Genomic DNA, 20107 nt, shown 5'->3' with positions numbered 1-20107 from the left:
TCTGAGATGGGTCTCACTGGGTTAAAATCAAGGCATCAAGGGCTAAAAAGCAAAATACTGGCATAGTTTTACCTTTCTAGAAACTTTAGGGAAGAATATTTTCTTGTCTTTTCCTGATTCTAGAGATCACCTCCGTTCTTTGGTGATCACATTTTCAAAATAATCAATGGCTGGCTGAGTCTCATGCATCACGTCACTCTGACACTGACTCCTCTGCCTCCCTCCTCCACATTTAAAGGCCCTTGTGATTACACTGGGCCACTTGGATATTCAAGTATATTCCTTCTATCTTAAAGATAAGTTGATTAGCAACCTTAATGCCATCTGTTACCTTAATCCCGTTTTCTCTTGTAATATAACATATTCACACATTCCAGGGATTAGGACCTGGATCTCTTGTGAGGCCATCATTCTGCCTATCACACTCATCTATCTGCATTCTTTGGCAGATAGTGTGAATGTAAATTTTGATAAAACTCAATCAGCCTATAAACTTCTGACCAAAGAAAATGCAAAACTATTACCTGCTTAAGTATCCTGCATACCTCATACACATGCAAAACTGCTAAAAGGGGTGTGTTGTACCTACTTGTGAAACTGAGGTTTTCATAATAAAAGCTTTGTGATCATTTTAGAGTTTCCTCAAAGTGCAGAAGTAGTTAATGAGACTTTGGAGTTTATAGAAATGGAAAAATATATCTTCCTTAGAGGCTACAACGACTATCATTGTTACTGGCCGCACATAAAGTGTTAAAATGTTAGTCTGCCATAAATTCATTTCCAAAGTAAGGGACAAGAATAATGATCTTCTCTAATTTGGAAACATATTGAGGATGAGAATGAAGGAAGGGAAAAACAAATAATAAAATAAAATAGACACATATAGGCTATTTCTCTAAATCTGTTTGATGAACTTTGGCCATTAGGAATGTAGAGAGAAATGAACTGACTGCACCTAAGCTGTTTGGTATTTAGGTTGAGGAAAAACTCAGACTACTTCAGAACTCTGAAAAAATATCAGAAAGTTAAAGAGGACTTTCTTATTTTTTAACTAAAACTGTAATCCAATTTTGATTTTGTAAGTTCAAATGATCGTTGTACTTTAAAACCACTATCCTTGAGAAAGAGAAGTTTAACTTATGGTACCATATAAAGTGCTCTGAAGTTTTTAAAAATGATGGTGATTTTCGATAGGGTTAGACTATCCCATAAATTTATAGAAGCAAAAGACCTGGTTGACAAACAGCTTGTCCACCGAAACAAGCCTATGGATACAAAGTGGAGAGATAGATCTGGAATCTATTTCTGACAGATTTAAACACCTGCTGCTGCAAGGGAGTAAAATCTTAAGTAATCAAATGATTTTGTTGAGTGGATATTTAGCTTGGGATTCTCACGCTGGGCTAACAGGAATTAGTGTGAAGAGGCCTTGATAAGTGCAGAGCTCCAAATCAAAGTCAATTTTACATGTGACTATATTCAGTTTTACTAAATGACTTAAAAGAAGGGTGACCGAAAGGCTGCAGGCAGTTCAGAGAAGCATTACTGGAAAAGGAAACAGAAAAAGTAAAACCCTTCTTACTGTATTGTGGGACAGAAAGAATATACCATTGTTATTTTGTATTAAATATAAGTAGTATGTGCTTACTTAGTTCTTCTACTTTTAATTCTCCATTTATAATCTCAAATTTATTTATCTTAAAGATTCATAATGCAGCCTATAAAATTTAAATATCAAATAAAAGTTTAAAAATAGTTAAAATAAATTGCTATATCAGAGGATAAAATGAAACATTATAAAATAGTGCTATGTTTTTATACATATTATTTATTTAATTAGTCCTGTTAATTACTAATTGCCATTTTAACTATTCTACAATTTTGTTTACTAACAACTATATAACAGAAAAGTAAATTATAAGTAATAATACGCAATTTCAAATAAATGTCTATTTTCATATGTTAATGTTAAAGTAATGATACACATGCATATAATTATATTATGTTTGTTACATTATGTTATACTGGTTGTTTTGGACAGGCATAGAATGAGAGGTTGGCTCTGTAAAAAGCTGATTATCCTAATATTTGGATCTGAAGTCAAAAAGATTCATCTGGGTGGAAATAAGTATCTGAGAATTAAAAAAATAAATTGCTCCCGACTTTGTGCTAATTTTTACAGGCTCATATTACAATATCACACTATATCGTAATTATTTGTAACCTCACTAAAGAGTGAACACTGTGAGGGGAAGTAGTACAGCATAATTACCTTTGCTCCTCCGGTACCCAATATGGTGTCTGCATACAACAGGCTTACCATTAATATTTGTATGAAACTGCCTCTGAAAAGTTTTAGAGAGTCTTTTTTGTAATATTAACATATTACAATGGAAATATTTTATATATAAAAGAGTGAAAGAAATAAGAGTATGAGTTTTGCAGCAGTATGAACAAGCTTTTATTTAAAAGGTGAAGATTCAGCTTAAAAAATAAATTCTAGAAATAATTCTCTTGGAAAGACAAATATTAAAAAAATATTCAAGGACAAGAAAGCACTTCATATACACACAAGTATGAAATTCATACCACGTTAATTAACAGGAGACCATATGTCAAATTTGCAAGGAAATGTTACAGATGTATTTCAGTTATATAAGGAAATAAAGCCACTTGTGTAAAGATAATTTTCAGCATCAAGTACTAAATGAATTGCTGCCAAACTGATTAATATGGTTAAAAGTTGATATTTTTGAAATTTATATGAAAAACTGTATGTGAAAATCTTCAAAAAACTTACAGAATCAGGCAAGAGATATCTAACAATTGATTTATCTGTACAAAGTTAAAGTTAATGAGTTGGGGTTATTCCCCTTTAAAACATCACTTTGCCCTAATGGCTGACTGTTTATTCCCTATCTGAATGTTCTTTCATTTTTGTAGAAAGGGAATTATTTCAAAATTGTCTTCTGAGAGAAATATAATATTTTTAAAGAAAACATAAAAAATAATTTAGTATAATTTCAACTTCAAGGATAGATTCTAATAATACAAAAATTACCATTTTACCATAAGTGGTACAATGAAACTTAAATATTTATTATGGTTAAATTATTTTATGGATTTTATATAATTTAAGTGCATGACAGCCACAAAACAAAAAATATTTCAATGATTTTTTTAAAATGAACTTTAAAAGAAATAGACTATAAGTCTTCCTAACAAGCTAATCTCACTGAGTAGATCAACCAAAGAATCCAATGTCTCAACGAAATTACACTGGAAGTGTGGGGGTACTCAAGGACAGATTATAAAACTTCCTCAAGACTTCTGCCATCAGTGCTCTTCTTCTTCTCTTATATGGGACTTGGAATATCAACAAGACTCTATTTCAATCCAGTGGGTTAGAAATGCACAGCCTCTGATTGTTACAAGGCTGTTTATAACACTAGATTTTATTTTTCCATTGAAATTCTGCTGTTAGATCATCTAATTACCCTAATTTTTTTTATTAGTCTCATACCCTAAGGAAAGCCTGCCTCTTCAGGAAAATAAAATGCAGAGTAAATTCTGGGACAAATCACATTTATTAAACAGTTTAGTGGGAATCTTCTCAAGAAAAATAAAAATTATGATAATTGCATCTGCTTTGGTTTAAAGAGCCCCAGGAAGGGGTGGTAAACCTCAGGCAGAATAAAATGCCTTTAACAGACTCCAGCATCCAGCCACTCACTAATACGTGATTTCTAATTACCTTTGTAGTTTGTCACTGTTCAACACAATCAAATCTAATTGACCAGAAAATTTTGGTTAGAGTGCACTAAACTATGGTTAAATTTTTACTGTTATTATTCTGGTTTCTTTGTGAACATCCCAACTTTACTGCATCATTAAATCTTAGATTTTGATAATAAGAATATTTCATAAAATTTTTCAAACAACTGTAATATTCACACAGGAGCTCCTGTATTCTTAAACCCACTGTCATGTTTCCAAAAAGCATTTAATCTATACCCATTCTTTCTGGGTTATTAAAAACAGTGGCATTTTTATTTTAATTAAGCACTTCAGTTAAAAGCCATGACTAACAAACGTCAAATGTTAAAGGTAAACTTACGTTAAGTGTACATCAGAGCATCTTTCATAGCATGACGGGAATTCAAATCTGAAGTGGTTCTCAGTTTTAAAGCCACTGACGAGGTGTACATACAAGAAAGGTATGTACCCTTTTAACTATTTCAATTTAGAAGCTTCCATTATTTATTTTCATGTTGAGAATCAGTGATCTAAGCAATGCGTTAGACATTTCTGTCATCAGTTCTCTAAAATCTAGAAAAATATTACAGGAATGATTGAGTTTGTTGTCTACATGTTTACTTTGTCCATATACTCTGTGCATTACTAATGAATTGAAGATAAACATATATGAATTTATTTTTTAAAGAGAATAAAGAAAATGGTTACTCACACTGTTTTCTTTTTTTTTTTTATAAAATGCCTCTATAAAACAAGACAATGAGATAACACCATTAGAAAACCTCCCTGTATAGCTCACCTTTTATCTCCTAACATTTTCATTTATATGTTAATTTTATTTTCCACGATATGTGGAGGCTTCAGGGGACATCATGTATGTTTGATAAAAGGACTGATAGTTTTTATTAATGTCAGATGTAGTGGGTCAGCCAAGGAACAGCTCTAACCAGTTCTGATCAGTTTGGGCATTAATGTCCATGTACTTCAGTTTTGACTTGGTTATCAAAGAAACGGACAGAAAATACAATGCATCACAACATGTCAGATTAGAACATCTAAAGTGAAAGCCTCTTAAAACATCATTTCAAAATTATGTATCTTTTCTACTAACAAGTGAAAAAATTATCTGAAAGATCTAGCGTGCCTCCCACAATACACCCGTTTTCAACTTGATCATACCTGAAGTAACGTGAATCCTTCTACAAATGCACGTGACCATGAACTAAAAAATTTAAAAAATAAACTACTCAAGTAGCAAAGAATGAAGAAGCTGTTGAGAAGGCCCAAGTAAAGGCATAAAAATCCCAGTTCTTTCTAATTCTCCCTTTATCACTGGGATAACTAACATGGCTCCCTACAGTCATGGGTTCAGTTTCCTCTTAGACATAAATTCTGATCTGAATTGAGCTGAAGGGAATAGATAAAACCCCAGAGCATATTGACTTGGCCTACTTCCCATCTTCCACCAGGCTTGTAGCCTAATTACCATTACCATCTGATAAAATGTACTTATTTTCTCAACTAAAATATAGGTTTAAAAGCAGTAAAATATGATAAAAAGAAATAAATATATGTCATTGCTGTAAAAAGAAAAACAATTTTAAAAAGCAAAACTGGTGAAGCCAGAAAATTATGTTAGAAAATATACTTATTTAAACTACAACTGTCATTTTTCTGTATAAAATAACCTTTGTTTTAAAATATTAGTTAGGATATTAATCAAAAGAAATTAGAACTTTTAAGTACTTCTTAAAGGAACATAAAACTAGTCCCAAACAGGTGGTATGACTCTCCTTTAGCTGCTCACATGATTTGTTAGTGAAAATATCCAAAAGAGAAGAAAAGAAATACCTAAAAAAATACCTGAGAGAAACTGCTAACCCATAATTTAAAGGATAGGTTTTATTCTTAGATTATAGTACTAGATTCAAAGTTCTCACTCTAGGTCAATTAAAGAAAAAAAACCCTCAGAAAAACTATTAAACTGATGAATTATTTAAGTACTTAATGGTCAAAAATCACTTTTCCCTCCAATTCTAATGTATAATTCTAAGAGAAATTCAACCCCAAAGCTGTTTAACTTTATTTTACTTAGTTATTATTAATTACTTAAATACACACACACAGAATTCAACAGATGCTAGGCAATATTATAAGTGTTTTGCAGAGTAACAAAATTTTACTAACATATATTGATTGGAAATGATCTTAGAAATGCATTCAATGCAATAGCCAAGTTCATTCCTTCCCCCTCCTCACCTCACACAATTTGCTTCTTTGTCCAGCTTTAAAATGCTTGAATCTGAATAGCTTTAGAAGGGGAATGGCCTCTTTCCCCACAGGTTCACCATTCCCTACTGTCTCACACCCAGCTATCTCATGCAGTTCATATATTATATGTCTGACCTTCAAGGCAAAAGAATTTGCCACCTTTTAATGTAACCCCTTCATTTCATTCAAAACCAAGGGAATACTCAGAAGGTTAAGTGCTTTGTCCAAGTTCCTAAAGTATGTTTGTGGCCAGGTTGGGTCCACTCAGATTTCCTAGTTCTTGGCTCCATGCTGTCTCTTGGGCCTTTGCTATCCATGCCATATAAAATTTCATACTTAATAAGCCTGAACCATCATTTAAATCATTGATTACAGCTAGTGCTCTACAGAAAAAATGCATTTCAATCACACACAGGCATCATTTGCTCAAAACAGGAGTGCTCAAGGAAGAACTGTCTTTAAAACGTGTCTTTAAACTGTAATGCCTAAGTGGAAATTCACATTCTATGCATGGCCACATACAGACAGATTTTCCAAAAGGTCATCAGACCTGTATAAACTTGGAATAAATAAGAAATGCAAAGCCATGCTGTATTATGGCACAAACTGCATTGCTAATATAATTTTAAAATAAAATAGTGGGTCAACTTAAACCAGAGAGAGAGAGAGAGAGAGAGAGAGAGAGAGAAACTAATCTGATTACTTACAATTAAATTTACAATTGTATAAAAATCAATTGATACCACAAAGGCAAGGAATTATATCAGTATCAATAGCCACACAGAAATTAGTCTTTAGACAATACTATCCAAAGAAAATGGGCTCAAGTCCATGAAATAAAAGATGAAGAGAAATTGGAATATATAAGATTATGCCACAGAATGATGTTCACATTCTGTTCTTTTTTCAAAATTAGCAGCTATTGGCACATTATAGAGGTATGCTAAGTCACGTTATTAAAAGTTGATACAAGAATACTCTTGCATTCTAATTAAAGCAATTAGATCTTACTTGAATCAAATGATCCTAGTGCAACCAGAGAGTCTTTGCAGATTACAGGACGCTGACAAGCTGAACCCAGGGCTCTTCATCCAGGTGCCAACAGTCAAAGCTCATTTCCTGTTCATAAATCAAAAAAACAGAGGTGATCAATTTAAATTGGGAGTTGTATTAGATAATTTATCAGTTGCTGCCTGAAATTTTATTTTTTAGTTAAGGCTTTTTAGAGTTACTTTATCTGTTCTTTTTTTGTTGTTGTTAAACAGCCTGAAATTCTATTCTTTTTTGGAAGTCAAGAATGTACAAACAGACATTTTTTTTTAAAGCATAGCATTTTATTTCAGGAATAGATATATACACAGACACAGAAATACTTTTCTCTTTTGCTCTCATTTACACGTGTTTACATTTCTGCCTTAATTTAGCTAGTCTAAATGGTACATTTATCTTGTGGCATGCACTGTTAAATACAATAAAGATACAGCAGAAGACACAAAATTGGATACAAAGTGACATTATCTCTGTTGGAAGAAAGGGTTAACAAAAGAAAAACATGTAGTAGAAAGAGCACATCGAGGACTGAAAACCTGGTTCCTTTATTAAAAACCTTTGTGACCATGGGTAATTCCTGTAGCTTTTAAAATATCAATCACTTTAAATTTAAGAATGAAAACAGGGACCATGAAGAACTATTGTGAGATTTAGAGACATTGCACATAACATACCTTATACATTTCCTGACATGTACTAGGTGCTCAATAATTGAATGATATTCTGTGGTATTTCGGGACATTGATAGCCTTTCCCTATTATTTTATATCTTTTACAGCCAAGATTGGTTATTTGATATTTCATGTGCAGCTGTGATATTAAGCAATAATGCCATAATTATAGAGCTACTTACTTTTACTTCCCTCTTTATTTCTATATTTTTATCTTAGCATTAAGATATCAGAAAGTTATACTGTGTTTTTATCTTTCTTTTAAAATTATTCACCCTTAATAAGCTATTATTTTCTTCAATCAAGGTCAGCTTGCAGCATTGCATAAATCTGTGACTAAAGCTAAAAAAGCTCAGCTCTTTGTTGTTGAGTTAGTTTACTTTCTCTTTGCTCGCTTAATTATTTCTTCCTCATTTGAAAATTTCTCATCTCTCTTAAGCTTTATATGATAGAAAATAATGTCATAAAGTACTCAACTACCAAAATAAGAAGTAAAATAATGTTTCTGCATTTTTATCTTAAATTCCTTCTGCTTTCAGAATTGCTTAGGATAGACCCTGTAGATTCATCCACTTTGGAAGTCCCGTCCAACTCCTTTCTTTTCTCATAAACTTCAGAGCTTCTTGATATGAGGAGCCTAACTTGTTTAATGCAAGAATGATAAGCTTTCTGAAACCATTTATTATCAAATAAAGTCCTTGGATCACGATTCCTGACATACAACATCAGTACAGGCACACACACATGCATACTCACACATACAGTTCAGGACCTTTTAGAACAGCTCATTTGTGGGGAATAAAAGGGTTGTCAAATGGGGAGGACTGAAGGTCACTACTCGATTCTCAACTTTTATTTAAAACTACCTCAAGATTCCGTTCACGGACAAGGTTGTGCAAGAAATCAATCATTGTCTTAGTACAAGTGTAGGCTTCTGCTACCGTTCACCACTGAAAAGGAAGAAGAAGCCATAATGGACATGGTGTAGGCATGTTCACAGAAACTTAGGTCTTCAAGCTGCCAGTCACAGGACATCTAAGTCACAAGGGACTTTCCTTCTAACCCTTTCTCTCGGTATCTAACTAGATAAAATGGCATGCTGCCATCTGCATTCCTGCATTTGATTAAAAATTAAACTGTATAGAGTTAGATAGCTGAAAAGTCATATGTCATCTTGTCTAACATAATGCCTTCCATCAATCCTTGCTTCCTCTAACACCAAATTCAAGATTGTATTTACTAAATGAACTCTAGTGTCATGTTTTGAAGTGCATTATTCACGATGTGATCTTCTCAGGTTCTTAGGGAAACTTGCCTGAATTAGTTCCTTGTGGACTTTTCAAATATTACCTAAAGTCCGAATACTGGAACAAGATGGAAGTTTAGAGACTATCTCATTCAAATACTCATAAAAATATCTACCATCAGTTCCCACTAGACATTTTATTTGACAATAGACTTCATTCAAACCCTATATTCAATGCTTTGGGAATAAAATCTCAAAAATAAAAATCCCTACTTGTTTATGGAGAATTTTTCTCTATAAATGGTATAAATTTATATCAGAAAGACAAAACGGTACAACTCTTTGGAAAATTGTCTTTGAGTCTGATGATGGCTTGATTAAAAACATCAATACACTAATGTTGGATTTTCTTAGTCACAGTATATAAAAACAAACAAACAAACAAACAAACAAAAAAACAAAAGAATGCCCCAACACAATTTTCCAATGTTGCAAAGTCTCTGTGGGATGAATGTAATATCATTAATAAACCATTCTTGTATATTGTTATCAATTTGCTAGCTTATGGAGGGTGACTTTTCCTAAAATGATTTTCTTGAAGCCACTCTATTGATCAAGAACTAACAAAAATTCCCTGTTGTCAATCACACAAATTTCATTTTCAGTTTAACATCCATCAAAAGCCCACCATGAGCCAAGCATATAAACTTCAAATCTTGTATACAGCTTCGAGATTTTTTAATATCTTGATCTACATCTGGGATTCTTGAAAGCTAGGACTATGCCTTGGTTAGCTGTGCCCCCAGGACCGATCACTGTGCCAATAATGTATTATCGGCACAATACCAGTATTGTTAAAAGGCATCTGTGACTCTCAACATTTCCAGTCTTTTCCACACCACAGATCTCTTCACAGCCTGTTGGAAAAACACTCTGAGCAGTCCGTCTGTGTCTTTTCTAGTGCTGGTCTTCCTAAGACATTTATTTTGCTTTCTTTTGTCTACTTTCTACTCATCTGAAGATTCACCTATGTCATGAAATCTATTCCAACTAAGGCATGTAATTTCTCTCTAATCTTTCCAACATTGTGCTACAATGAACTCTAATTTTCGGGAGAAGAGTGGAAAATCAGATTGACATTCCTTACATATTCCCCACAGCTTCTAACTCCAAGTTTGGCACATAGTGCTACTACTATAGAGGATACAGATGATTTCTGAGCTGGGAAAGATACAAGTTCCTTGTTGATGAATTAGATCAGAGATTGGCAGACTATAGGCCAGGGGCCAAGTTCAGCCTTCTCTCTGTTTTTGTAAATAAAATTTTATTGGAACACAGCCACGTCCATTTATCCATATATTGTCTATGGCTGCTTTCCTGCTATGATAGCAGAGTTGTGCAGTTGCAACTGAGATTGTCTGGCCCACAAGCCTATAATATCTATTATCTGGTTCATTGCAGAATAAGTTTGCCAATCAGTATATTAGTTCAGTGGTTGTCCAGTGTGGGCCCAAGAAGAGATGTGGGCCAATCACAGCCTTAAAAACTGTGGTTAGACAACACTCTAGAATCCAGTTCTTAAAGGGCGGTCCCTGAACTGGCAGTACTGGTATCGTCCAGAAATTTGTTAGAAGTGCAACATCTCAGACTCCATCCCAGACTACAGACCAGAAGCTCTGCCAGTGGGATCAGTAAGCACTGGTTTTACCAGCCCTTCAGGGGAGTCTAATGCACACTTAAATTTGAGAACTGCTGGATTAGTTCAAGAAAGGAGCATTGATTAACACCTGGCCATAACAACTTGGTCTGGCTATGGCAGATCCTTTTTCAACTGCTACTAGTGTGTACGGAGTTTCAAGTGATTATGAGGTATCTATTATATTTCATCTGCCCTGAGTCATAACACCTTGGGTTTACTCTGAAAGAACACTAAGGAACAGGATTACCTTGATGTGGGAATTGCTGCAGAACTTTCAGTAAATGCTAATATAGCCACCAGCTGTATATCCAAAGGAAAGACAATATACCAAGTGCCAAATCTATCCAAAAATAGATTGAAATATCAAAGCAATATAGCAGATAAGCTCCAGTTTTTATAGGGCTGCCTGTCAGGACAAACCTTTGCACAATGATTCTCAGCAGGGACACAGGAGAAGAGGACTACAGCTCAGTATGAAACCGTGCTAATCAAGGATTTGTTCCAACATGTATATCCCCAGCTCTTAGTCTCAAATGTGGCCAGACAGAATTTTCCATGATAGTGTGTGGGTAGAAATAAGCAATAATCACTGTCAAGTCTTATAGAAAGTAGCAACTACCTAGCATTCCCTCTGGAAAAAATATATAGTTGCATTATATAATATATATAATTTTCATAAAATAATGTTGTTTACCTTTACAATAAATCCCCTTCTTTATTGTTTCTCTCTAAAATACAGATTAACACCAGCAGTTATGGCTATGATATGAAAGGATTATAATCTATAAAAAATAATGGCAAGGTATTGATAAGAGACAAACATGATAATTTTTTTTTTCTGGAAAGACTGTTGCCTCAATGTATTATATTTAATGTTGAAAGGTCAGCAGCTATATCAGAAATAACAGTAAAATTATTTAACCTATTGAAGAGTCCCTACATAAAGGTTAAAAGAAACACATGTCGATCAATAAAAATAAACTATTGAATGACAGCCTCTAGAAAGTTCACACTATTTCCTAGTCATAAAAAATCATTATGTTTCCACACAACAGTATAACCATTATTTCTCTTTTGAAAAATGGCACATAGATTCTATATGCCCAAAGTCTATATAAACATTTTACTCAATATCCATTTAAGAGTGCTTTTATTTTGACATATATCTATGGAAAATAAGAAAAGCATTCAGATCTGCTGTGTAATAGAAAATTCAGAAATATGGGTCTGGATTTCACACTTAAGAATTTATTAAATGATTCACCACTGTCCAGATAATCTGTTCAAATTCTGATTCAGTGACTTAAAATTCACAAATTTAAATCAAGATTAACAAATATATGGTTTGGTACCCATATGTATAACACAGCCCAAATTCAAAGAGGAAGAACATACAATTACCCATCTATACAGGAAGTACCAGCCCATGTAAAGATTAAAATTACACTTTATTCAGAAATAATTCACAGTGGAGAGACATACTACTTATCTAGAAAGACAGTGGGTCACAACTTGCATGAAACAAGGAAGCAGCAGAGGCTGAGTACATTAAAGAAAATAATTTAGGGAGTGGAAAATTAGGCTAAATGTTAGAAACCTTTCATAGCAATCCATTAGCCTCTAGAATCAACCTGCAGCTGAAGCATCTTCAACTGAGTCATTTAAAATTAGACAAGAGCCCGTTTCGCCAAAGTACCACAGGGAATTATTGATAGAGAATGACTGGTAAGATGAACTAAATGAATAAATTTTTTCTTTTACTCTTAAGTTAGATCTTTTGCATATCTAACTGCCATGATTTCACACACATTAAAAAACAGAAGATAAAAATGCTCTGAAAGTTATTGTTATTATACCACATCAATTCATATTGTTTTTATTTTTTCCAAAACAAGGGAAAAACAGGATAAAAACAATTTGAGACAAAAACTACTCTTGAATAGTTCACTCAAAAAATTCAAAGAAAAGGTATATTAAAAGACAGTATATTCATTCATAAAATTTGCATGGTTAAAACCATATTTAATTACCAGCCATATCCCAGTACAACACATAACACAGAGTCGGTAATCAGCAAATACTAAATGAATAAGCAAACATCTCCCCTCTGGAGATTGTTTCTTATAGGGTTTATGCGCTTGAGATGTAGGCTTATTGTATTCATTAATTACTGAGACCCAAGCCTGACTGCCTGGGCTCAAAACTTGGCTTTGCTACTTAGTATCTATGTGTCCTTGAGCAAGTTAGTTAGCTTCAGTGTATCTCAGTTCTTTTCATCTGAAAAATGAAGAGAGATTATAATAGCAGTAGCTGCCTCCTGGATTTTTTTTTTAAATACTAGTAACTTAATAGTAATAAAGCACAGAACCTGGTAGATCGTAATGACTCACTAACGGTAATCACTTATTATCATCAACTGCTACCAAGGTGTACAGTGACCAACAGGGTAGGAGATTCTAGGAAAATAGTCTAGAAAGTGTCAGAGAGGACAGGTTGAAGTGACAAGCCAAAAATTCTTAGTATATAACCTATTTATTAGTACACTATTAAGTGAAGTAAGCTATAAAAAGAGAGAAAAATACCATATATCACTTATATGTGAAATCTTAAAAAAAAAAAAAGACAAATGAACTTACTTACAAATCAGAAAGACTCACAGACATAGAAAACAAACTTATGGCTACCGGGGGAAGAGGGTGGGAAGGAATAAACTGGGAGTTTGAGATTTACAGATACTAACTAATACATATAAAACAGATTAAAAAAATTCATACTGTATATCACTGGAAACTATATTCAGTATCTTGTAGTAAATTATGGTGAAAAAGAATATAAAAATGAATATATGTATGTTCATGTATGACTGAAGCATTATGCTGTACACCAGAAATTAACACAACATTTTAAAATGACTATACTTCAATAAAAATATATACATATAAAAATAATTTTAAAAAATCAGTCAGTTCCTTTATAAGACTGATTATGGAAGTAAGTGGTTATTCTCCCCCAAGTTAAAAGAAACCTGACCCTTCCTTCCCAGACCTCTCGTCAGTAAATGGTTACTTAGCCTTAGCCCTCTAGGCCTTGTGCTGTATGTCAAGTTCTTGATCCCAGCAAGGCAGCCCAACAAGTTATTAGTAAAACACTAGGCCACTTTGGTTTTCTGGATTTCATACAGTGCCACCATTCCTGCCAGTTGTCCATAAATATAAATTGATATATGTAGATTTAGGGATAATTGCTGCCTGATCAATTAACTCAAAGATTTCCAATGTAAGTTATAAGTCAGTCTCTCTGGGTTTTAATTTCAGCTAAACCATGAGCTCTGTCATCTTGGGCAAGTTACTTTACCCTTAGGCTTATTTCCTCTTTTGTAAATGGGGAAATTGTATAAATTATATCATCTCATTAGGTTATATTAAAGATTAAAAATCAGATAATTCATGACAAATGCTTTCAAATGCCCTGGAGAAACACTATCCAGGTACAAATCCTAGTCATGGTATTTATCAGCTGTGTGTACTGGTGCACCTTACTTAGCCTCACTGTGCCTTATAAGTGCATAGAAAAATGCCAGCTATTGCTATGGAAATAAATTTATTGGAATATAATTCATACAATACATCGAATGTGTGTAATTCAGTGATTTTTAGTAAAGTATACAGCAAGGTAACCATCACCATAATCAGGCTTTAGAACATTTCTTTACCCCCAAATTTTCCTTGTGCCCACTTGTGTAGTCAATCCTCACTCCCAGTCAGCCTCAGGCAACCACTGATTAGCTTTTTGTCTCTATGGCGTGGCTGCTTTGGGATTTTTGATATTGCAATCACATAACATGTAGTCTTTGTTTTCTGGTGTCCTTTACTTAGCATAATAGTTTTGAGGTTCATCATAACATGTATCAGGACTCCATTCCTTTTTATTGCCAAATAATGTTCCACTGTATAGATGTACCTGCTATTATAGATAGATACAAATACAGATAGATACAGGTATCTCATCATCATCCTATAATAATGAGAGATCTAAAGATTTTTTTTCCTTTTTCCTTTCCAGGCTGTTCTCTAAGATTACATTTTATTTAAGGACAGTCTTTCACTGTTAAATAAATAGGAGCCTTTGGGGTTTCATCTGTTTCTCTGTCAATTAAGATTATGTCTAGACTAGTGAGAACAAACTGAACACATTTCCAGACTGTCAATATGTTTCATGATGTATGTCCTTTTTTTCCATTCCTTCCTATTATCACTTCCATTTCAAGTTGGTGACTCACCATTCCTCTTAAAGTCTGTGACAAGCCATCATTCCCTTGATGTTTCCCATGGATCCTTGGGACAATTCATACTCTCAATGAGCATATGAATAATAATGGAAGCCAGTGGTCAGAGAAAGGGGATGGCAGGGATTCTAGGACCTAAAAAACACTGGAATGGATGATCACCTAAACTGAGTATGTAGAGGGAAAAGAGCCAATAGTGGAATATTAAGGAACTTAACTTGCAAAAGGTGATAAGAGGAGGATCTATGAGGCATATAAAAGAGGTGAGGATAATAGAAGAAAATAGTCAAAAATGCAAAGGAGTAGAATCTCAAAAATGTGCAAAGGTTTAGGCAACACAGAGGTCAAGTAACATCAGCACTGGGAGCGCATGCACTAGCTCCAAGGCAGGAGCATGTTTGAGATTATTTAAGGCAGGCGATGCAAATGAATGTGTACAGCAATGCAGATTCTTTGTATACTTTGGATAACAGTCCTCTTTGTAGGTGTCTTTTCATTCTCTTGATAGTGACTTTCACAAACTAGAAGGTTTTTGGTTTTAGTGAAGTTCAACTTACCCATTATTTCATAGACCATGTCTTTAATGTTGTATCTATAAAGTCATCTCTAAACCCAAGGTCATCTAGATTTTCTTCTGTGTTATAGTCTAGGATGGAGCAACTGGACATAAAGCATTAAAGAGTTAGAAGGATTGTGGTGAAGTGGGGAGCAGCAACAGACACTCAGCTCCAGCAGACTGTTGCCATGTACGGTAAGTTCAGGAATGTCAGGTCTTCTTCAAATATGCCTAAAATAAATGTGGGGAATGTCTCAATTTTTAAATGTTTTCACAAATACATTTTTAAAAACACACTGTGTATAAAAATAGTAATACAACATGACCAAGTGGAATTTATTTCAGATACACAGGCTGGTTCAACATTCAAAACACCAATTATTAATCGGTGGTTTAACTTCATTAAAAACAATCCATCATATCAATAGTCTAGAAAGGAAAATTACATAATCATATCAATATATGCAGAAAAAGCATCTGACAAAATTCAACACCTATTCATGATAAATCTCTCAGCAAACTAAAAATAGAGGGGAACCTCTTCAATATGAAAAAAACTATCTAAAAAAAAATCCTCCAGCTAACATCATGCTTAATGGTGAGAACTAGATACTTTCCTGCTACGATCAAGAACAAGGCAAGTATGTTCCCTCTCACTGTTTATTTTCAATATCTAGATGTCCTAAATAATGCAATAAGAGAGAAAAAAGTACCAGACATACAGACTGGGAAGGAAGAAATAAAACTGCCTTTGTTCACAGATGATATGATTGTCTATTTAGAAAATCTGAAAATGTCAACAAAAGACTCCTTGGAACTAAGAAGCAATTATAGCAGTGTTGATATATAAGGTGAATATAAAAAGGTCAGTTGCTCTCCTAGATACCAGTGATGAACAAGTGAAATTTGAAATTAAAAACACTATACTATTTACATTAGTACCCCCTTGAAATTAAAGACTTATGTGTAAATCTAACAAAATATATACAAGAGCTATAATAGGATAGCCACAATACTCTGATGAACAAAATTAAAGAACCAAGTAAACAGAGAGATATTCCAAGTTCATAGATAGGAGACTTAACATTGTCAAAATGTCAGTTCTTTCCAACTTGATCTATAGCTTTAGTGCAATCCTAATCAAAATCCCAACATTCAATGAGAACAAAGTCTGAAGGCTGATGTTACCTGACTTCAGGACTTAACAATAAAACTATAGTAACCAACATAGTGTGATATTGGTGAAAGAATAGACAAACCCCTGGCACAGAATAAAGAGCCAAGAAGTAGATCCAAATATAATCAACTAATCTTTGACAAAGGAGCAGAAACAAATCAATTGATAAATGGTAGTCTTTTTTCAAATGGTTTGGAAAATTAGATAGCCACAAGCGAAAAAAAAGAAAGATCTAGATACAGAAATTACAATATTCACAAAAATTAACTCAGAATCTTAGACCTAAATGTAAAATGCAAAACTATGAAATTTCTAGACTGTAACACAGAAGAAAATCTAGATGACCTTGGGTTTAGAGATGACTTTATAGATACAACATTAAAGGCATGGTCTATGAAAGAATGGATAAGTTGAACTTCGTTAAAACCAAAAACCTTCTAGTTTGTGAAAGTCACTATCAAGAGAATGAAAAGACACCCACAAAGAGGACTGTTATCCAAAGTATACAAAGAACCCGCATTGTGCTGTACACCAGAAATTGACACATTGTAACTGACTGTACTTCAATAAAAAAAGAGTCCTTAAAACTCAATAATAATAAAATGAATGGCTCAATTAAAAATGGGCAAAAGATCTGAACAGACACCTCACAACTGCCAAAACTTAGAAGCAACTAAGATGTCCTTTGATAGATGAACAGATGAATGAACAGTGGTATATGCAGACAATGGAAGATCATTCAGCACTGAACAAAAAATGGAGTACAAAGCCACAACAATATATGAATGAACCTTAAATGCCTATTACCAAGTGAAAGAAGACAATCTCCAAGGTCAGTGCTGTTTCATCAGTCGTAACAAATGTACCACACTGAGGGGTATGTTGATGGTAGGAGAGGCTGTGCATCATCCCAGTGATGAAAGGATACATTGGAACTCTCTGAACTTTCTGTTCAACTTTGCTGTGAACCTAAAACTGCTCTAAAAATAAAGTCTATTATTCTAAAAAATTACTGAATAAATTTAAAGCAAAAACACATACAGTGTGAGCCAAATAAAACATGTTACTAGACTGGATTACAATTTGTTTAAAGACTATGGTAGTATATACACTCCAAGACTTAAGGTACAATTAACAATAGGTAGAAAACATTCACATGGAAATAAGGAGTAAATAAAAAGGGTAACTATTATATCATCTGCTATTTCTGGAACTGGAAGGAAATCCTAAGTACTAACAAGTCATTGGAGAATTATTTTCATATTCTCAATGAAAAATACTTCTTTTTAGGAAGCAGAATCCTAGGAGCCAAGATGGCAGAGTAGAGAGACTCACAGCTCGCTCTCTCCCACAAATATACCAAGAATTACATCTACAAACCCACTGAATCTCACAGAACACTTACTGAACTCTGGCAGAGTGACTCTGATTTCAAAATACAAGAAGATTCTCACAAAATCTGATAAACAACAAGTTTATACTGTATAGCACAGAGAACTATATTCAATATCTTACAATAACTATGGTTAAAGAGAGTATGAAAACAAATATATATATATGTATGTTCCTGTATGACTGAATTGTGTTGTACATCAGAAATTGACACAACGCTATAAACTGATTATACTTTAGTAAAAATATTTTAAAAAGGAAAGCAGAATCCAGGCTTCTACCACTTCATATGTAACTGATTGAAAACTAATAATATCCAAAAATTTCTCTAGTAAAATATGAGAAAGGAGGATATAACCTTTCTACCCAAGTCCATCATGCAAACATATACTTAGATAAAAATTAAATATAACACCTAGAATAAGGCCAGAGCAATATTCAAATAAAAGTAAGATGGAAGTTTTAGGAGAGCATGGACTTTCTTTTATTTAATGATTTATCCCTAGAATCTAAAACAATGCCTAATACAGAAAAAATACTAAATAAATATTTGATTAATAAATACATGAATTACATATTCACTTTGGAAAAAAATCATTCTACTTGTGCTGTGGGCCAGCATGGAGAGAGGAACTTGTTAGCAGTCTACTGCAGCTGTTCAGCTATAAAATAATGAGGGTGTGGAAAAAAACAATAGCAGAGGAAACGACTGAATGCCGCCAACAAGAGCATAAACAAAGGTCTGCTTAGAGCAATGAGAGTCAGTCACTGAAAGCACCAGAAACTGAAGGACTGGAAGACAAGAGCCCAGGAAAGATATTAGAAGGAAAATTGACTTGATGAAGGAAAGGGATCACGAGACAACAATGTCACAGATGCTCAGAGAGAACAGATTGAGGAGACACAAAAAACCAATCGAGTGTACAAGGGGGCCAACTACTGTGCAAAGGGCTGGAATTAGGGATGAGGTAAGTGAAACACTCACCTTGGGCAAAAAAAGTTGAAGGGGCATCAAGATACTCTGTAATAAAGACAAGTAATATTTAAATATATACTTTTAAAGAGAAGATTAATGCCAAAGAATCCATGGTAAACAAAATATCAAACTTCTAAGTAAAGACAGGTTGTTTGTTTGTGTTATTACCCCGTGTTGTTGTGTTCGCTGACAGCCGCAGTTCCTGGACCTGCAAAGCCTTTGCTTTCCCGTTGGGTAGGTTTACGGGATTGACAATGGTGTGCCACAGATTGGGCAGGATGGAACTTTATATATAGTCTTTTTTTTTTAACGGAGAACTATTATTAACTTTTTCCACTTGATTCAAAACATGGAGGATATTTTAATAAGTGGATATGGGGCACGCCTTTTTCCTTTAACACAGTTTCCAAGATAACTTGGCACGGCACTGAGACTTGGAAAGCTTCTTTGGGTTTAACAATTATAAATTGTTGGTGACTTAGTGGGAGTTGTTTCAATGTATTAGTGAAGGGAGAGGCCAGATTGCAGCTGATTAAAGAGAGAAGAGGCTGAAGGCAGAGGGCCAGAAAGGGAGATGTTTGAAGATAGAGGGTAAATAATCCACAAGGCAATACAATTTCTACACTGCTCTTTTATTCAGAGATTCGCCCAAATCTGTTTGCAGGGAGGCAAAAATAGAGTTAAAAAAAAAAAAAAGGAAAACAGTAGTCATTCCTACCATGATGCTTTAGAGACACGCATCTTCACTGAGGCATGACGCTGACTTCTGATGCCTGAGACTCTGTGCTAACAGATCAATATCACCACTGTTTCACTCAGAACATTTCTGAAATGTTTCCAATAACATGTATGTTGACATATCTTTCTACTAAACATGCCATATCCCAGGAATCATCTCTATAAAGAATGATTATCTTGAAAACTGGATGATTGCTACGAAACAACAACAACAAAAATGCAATTTTGCAATACCATTTAGATTTAGTGTGAAACACAGTAAATCTCCCACTTGTTAACCTTTCAGATGC

General features: G+C 33.9%; 1 protein-coding gene across 3 annotated transcripts in view; it reads right to left on the bottom strand.

The window, feature by feature from the left end:
* The window catches only part of NAALADL2 (N-acetylated alpha-linked acidic dipeptidase like 2), a 1170852-nt gene that overhangs the window by 909839 nt on the left and 240906 nt on the right, over positions 1-20107 (bottom strand). For all 3 annotated transcript variants that reach the window (XM_072961150.1, XM_072961146.1, XM_072961152.1), the window contains one exon: positions 7039-7146. The gene's annotated coding sequence lies outside the window, so the exon portion shown is untranslated. The remainder of the gene's footprint in view (positions 1-7038; positions 7147-20107) is intronic.

The sequence above is a fragment of the Vicugna pacos genome, chromosome 1, assembly GCF_048564905.1.
Source record: "Vicugna pacos chromosome 1, VicPac4, whole genome shotgun sequence".
In the NCBI taxonomy this organism is placed as follows: domain Eukaryota; kingdom Metazoa; phylum Chordata; class Mammalia; order Artiodactyla; family Camelidae; genus Vicugna; species Vicugna pacos.
This window is presented reverse-complemented; position numbering and strand designations above follow the sequence as displayed.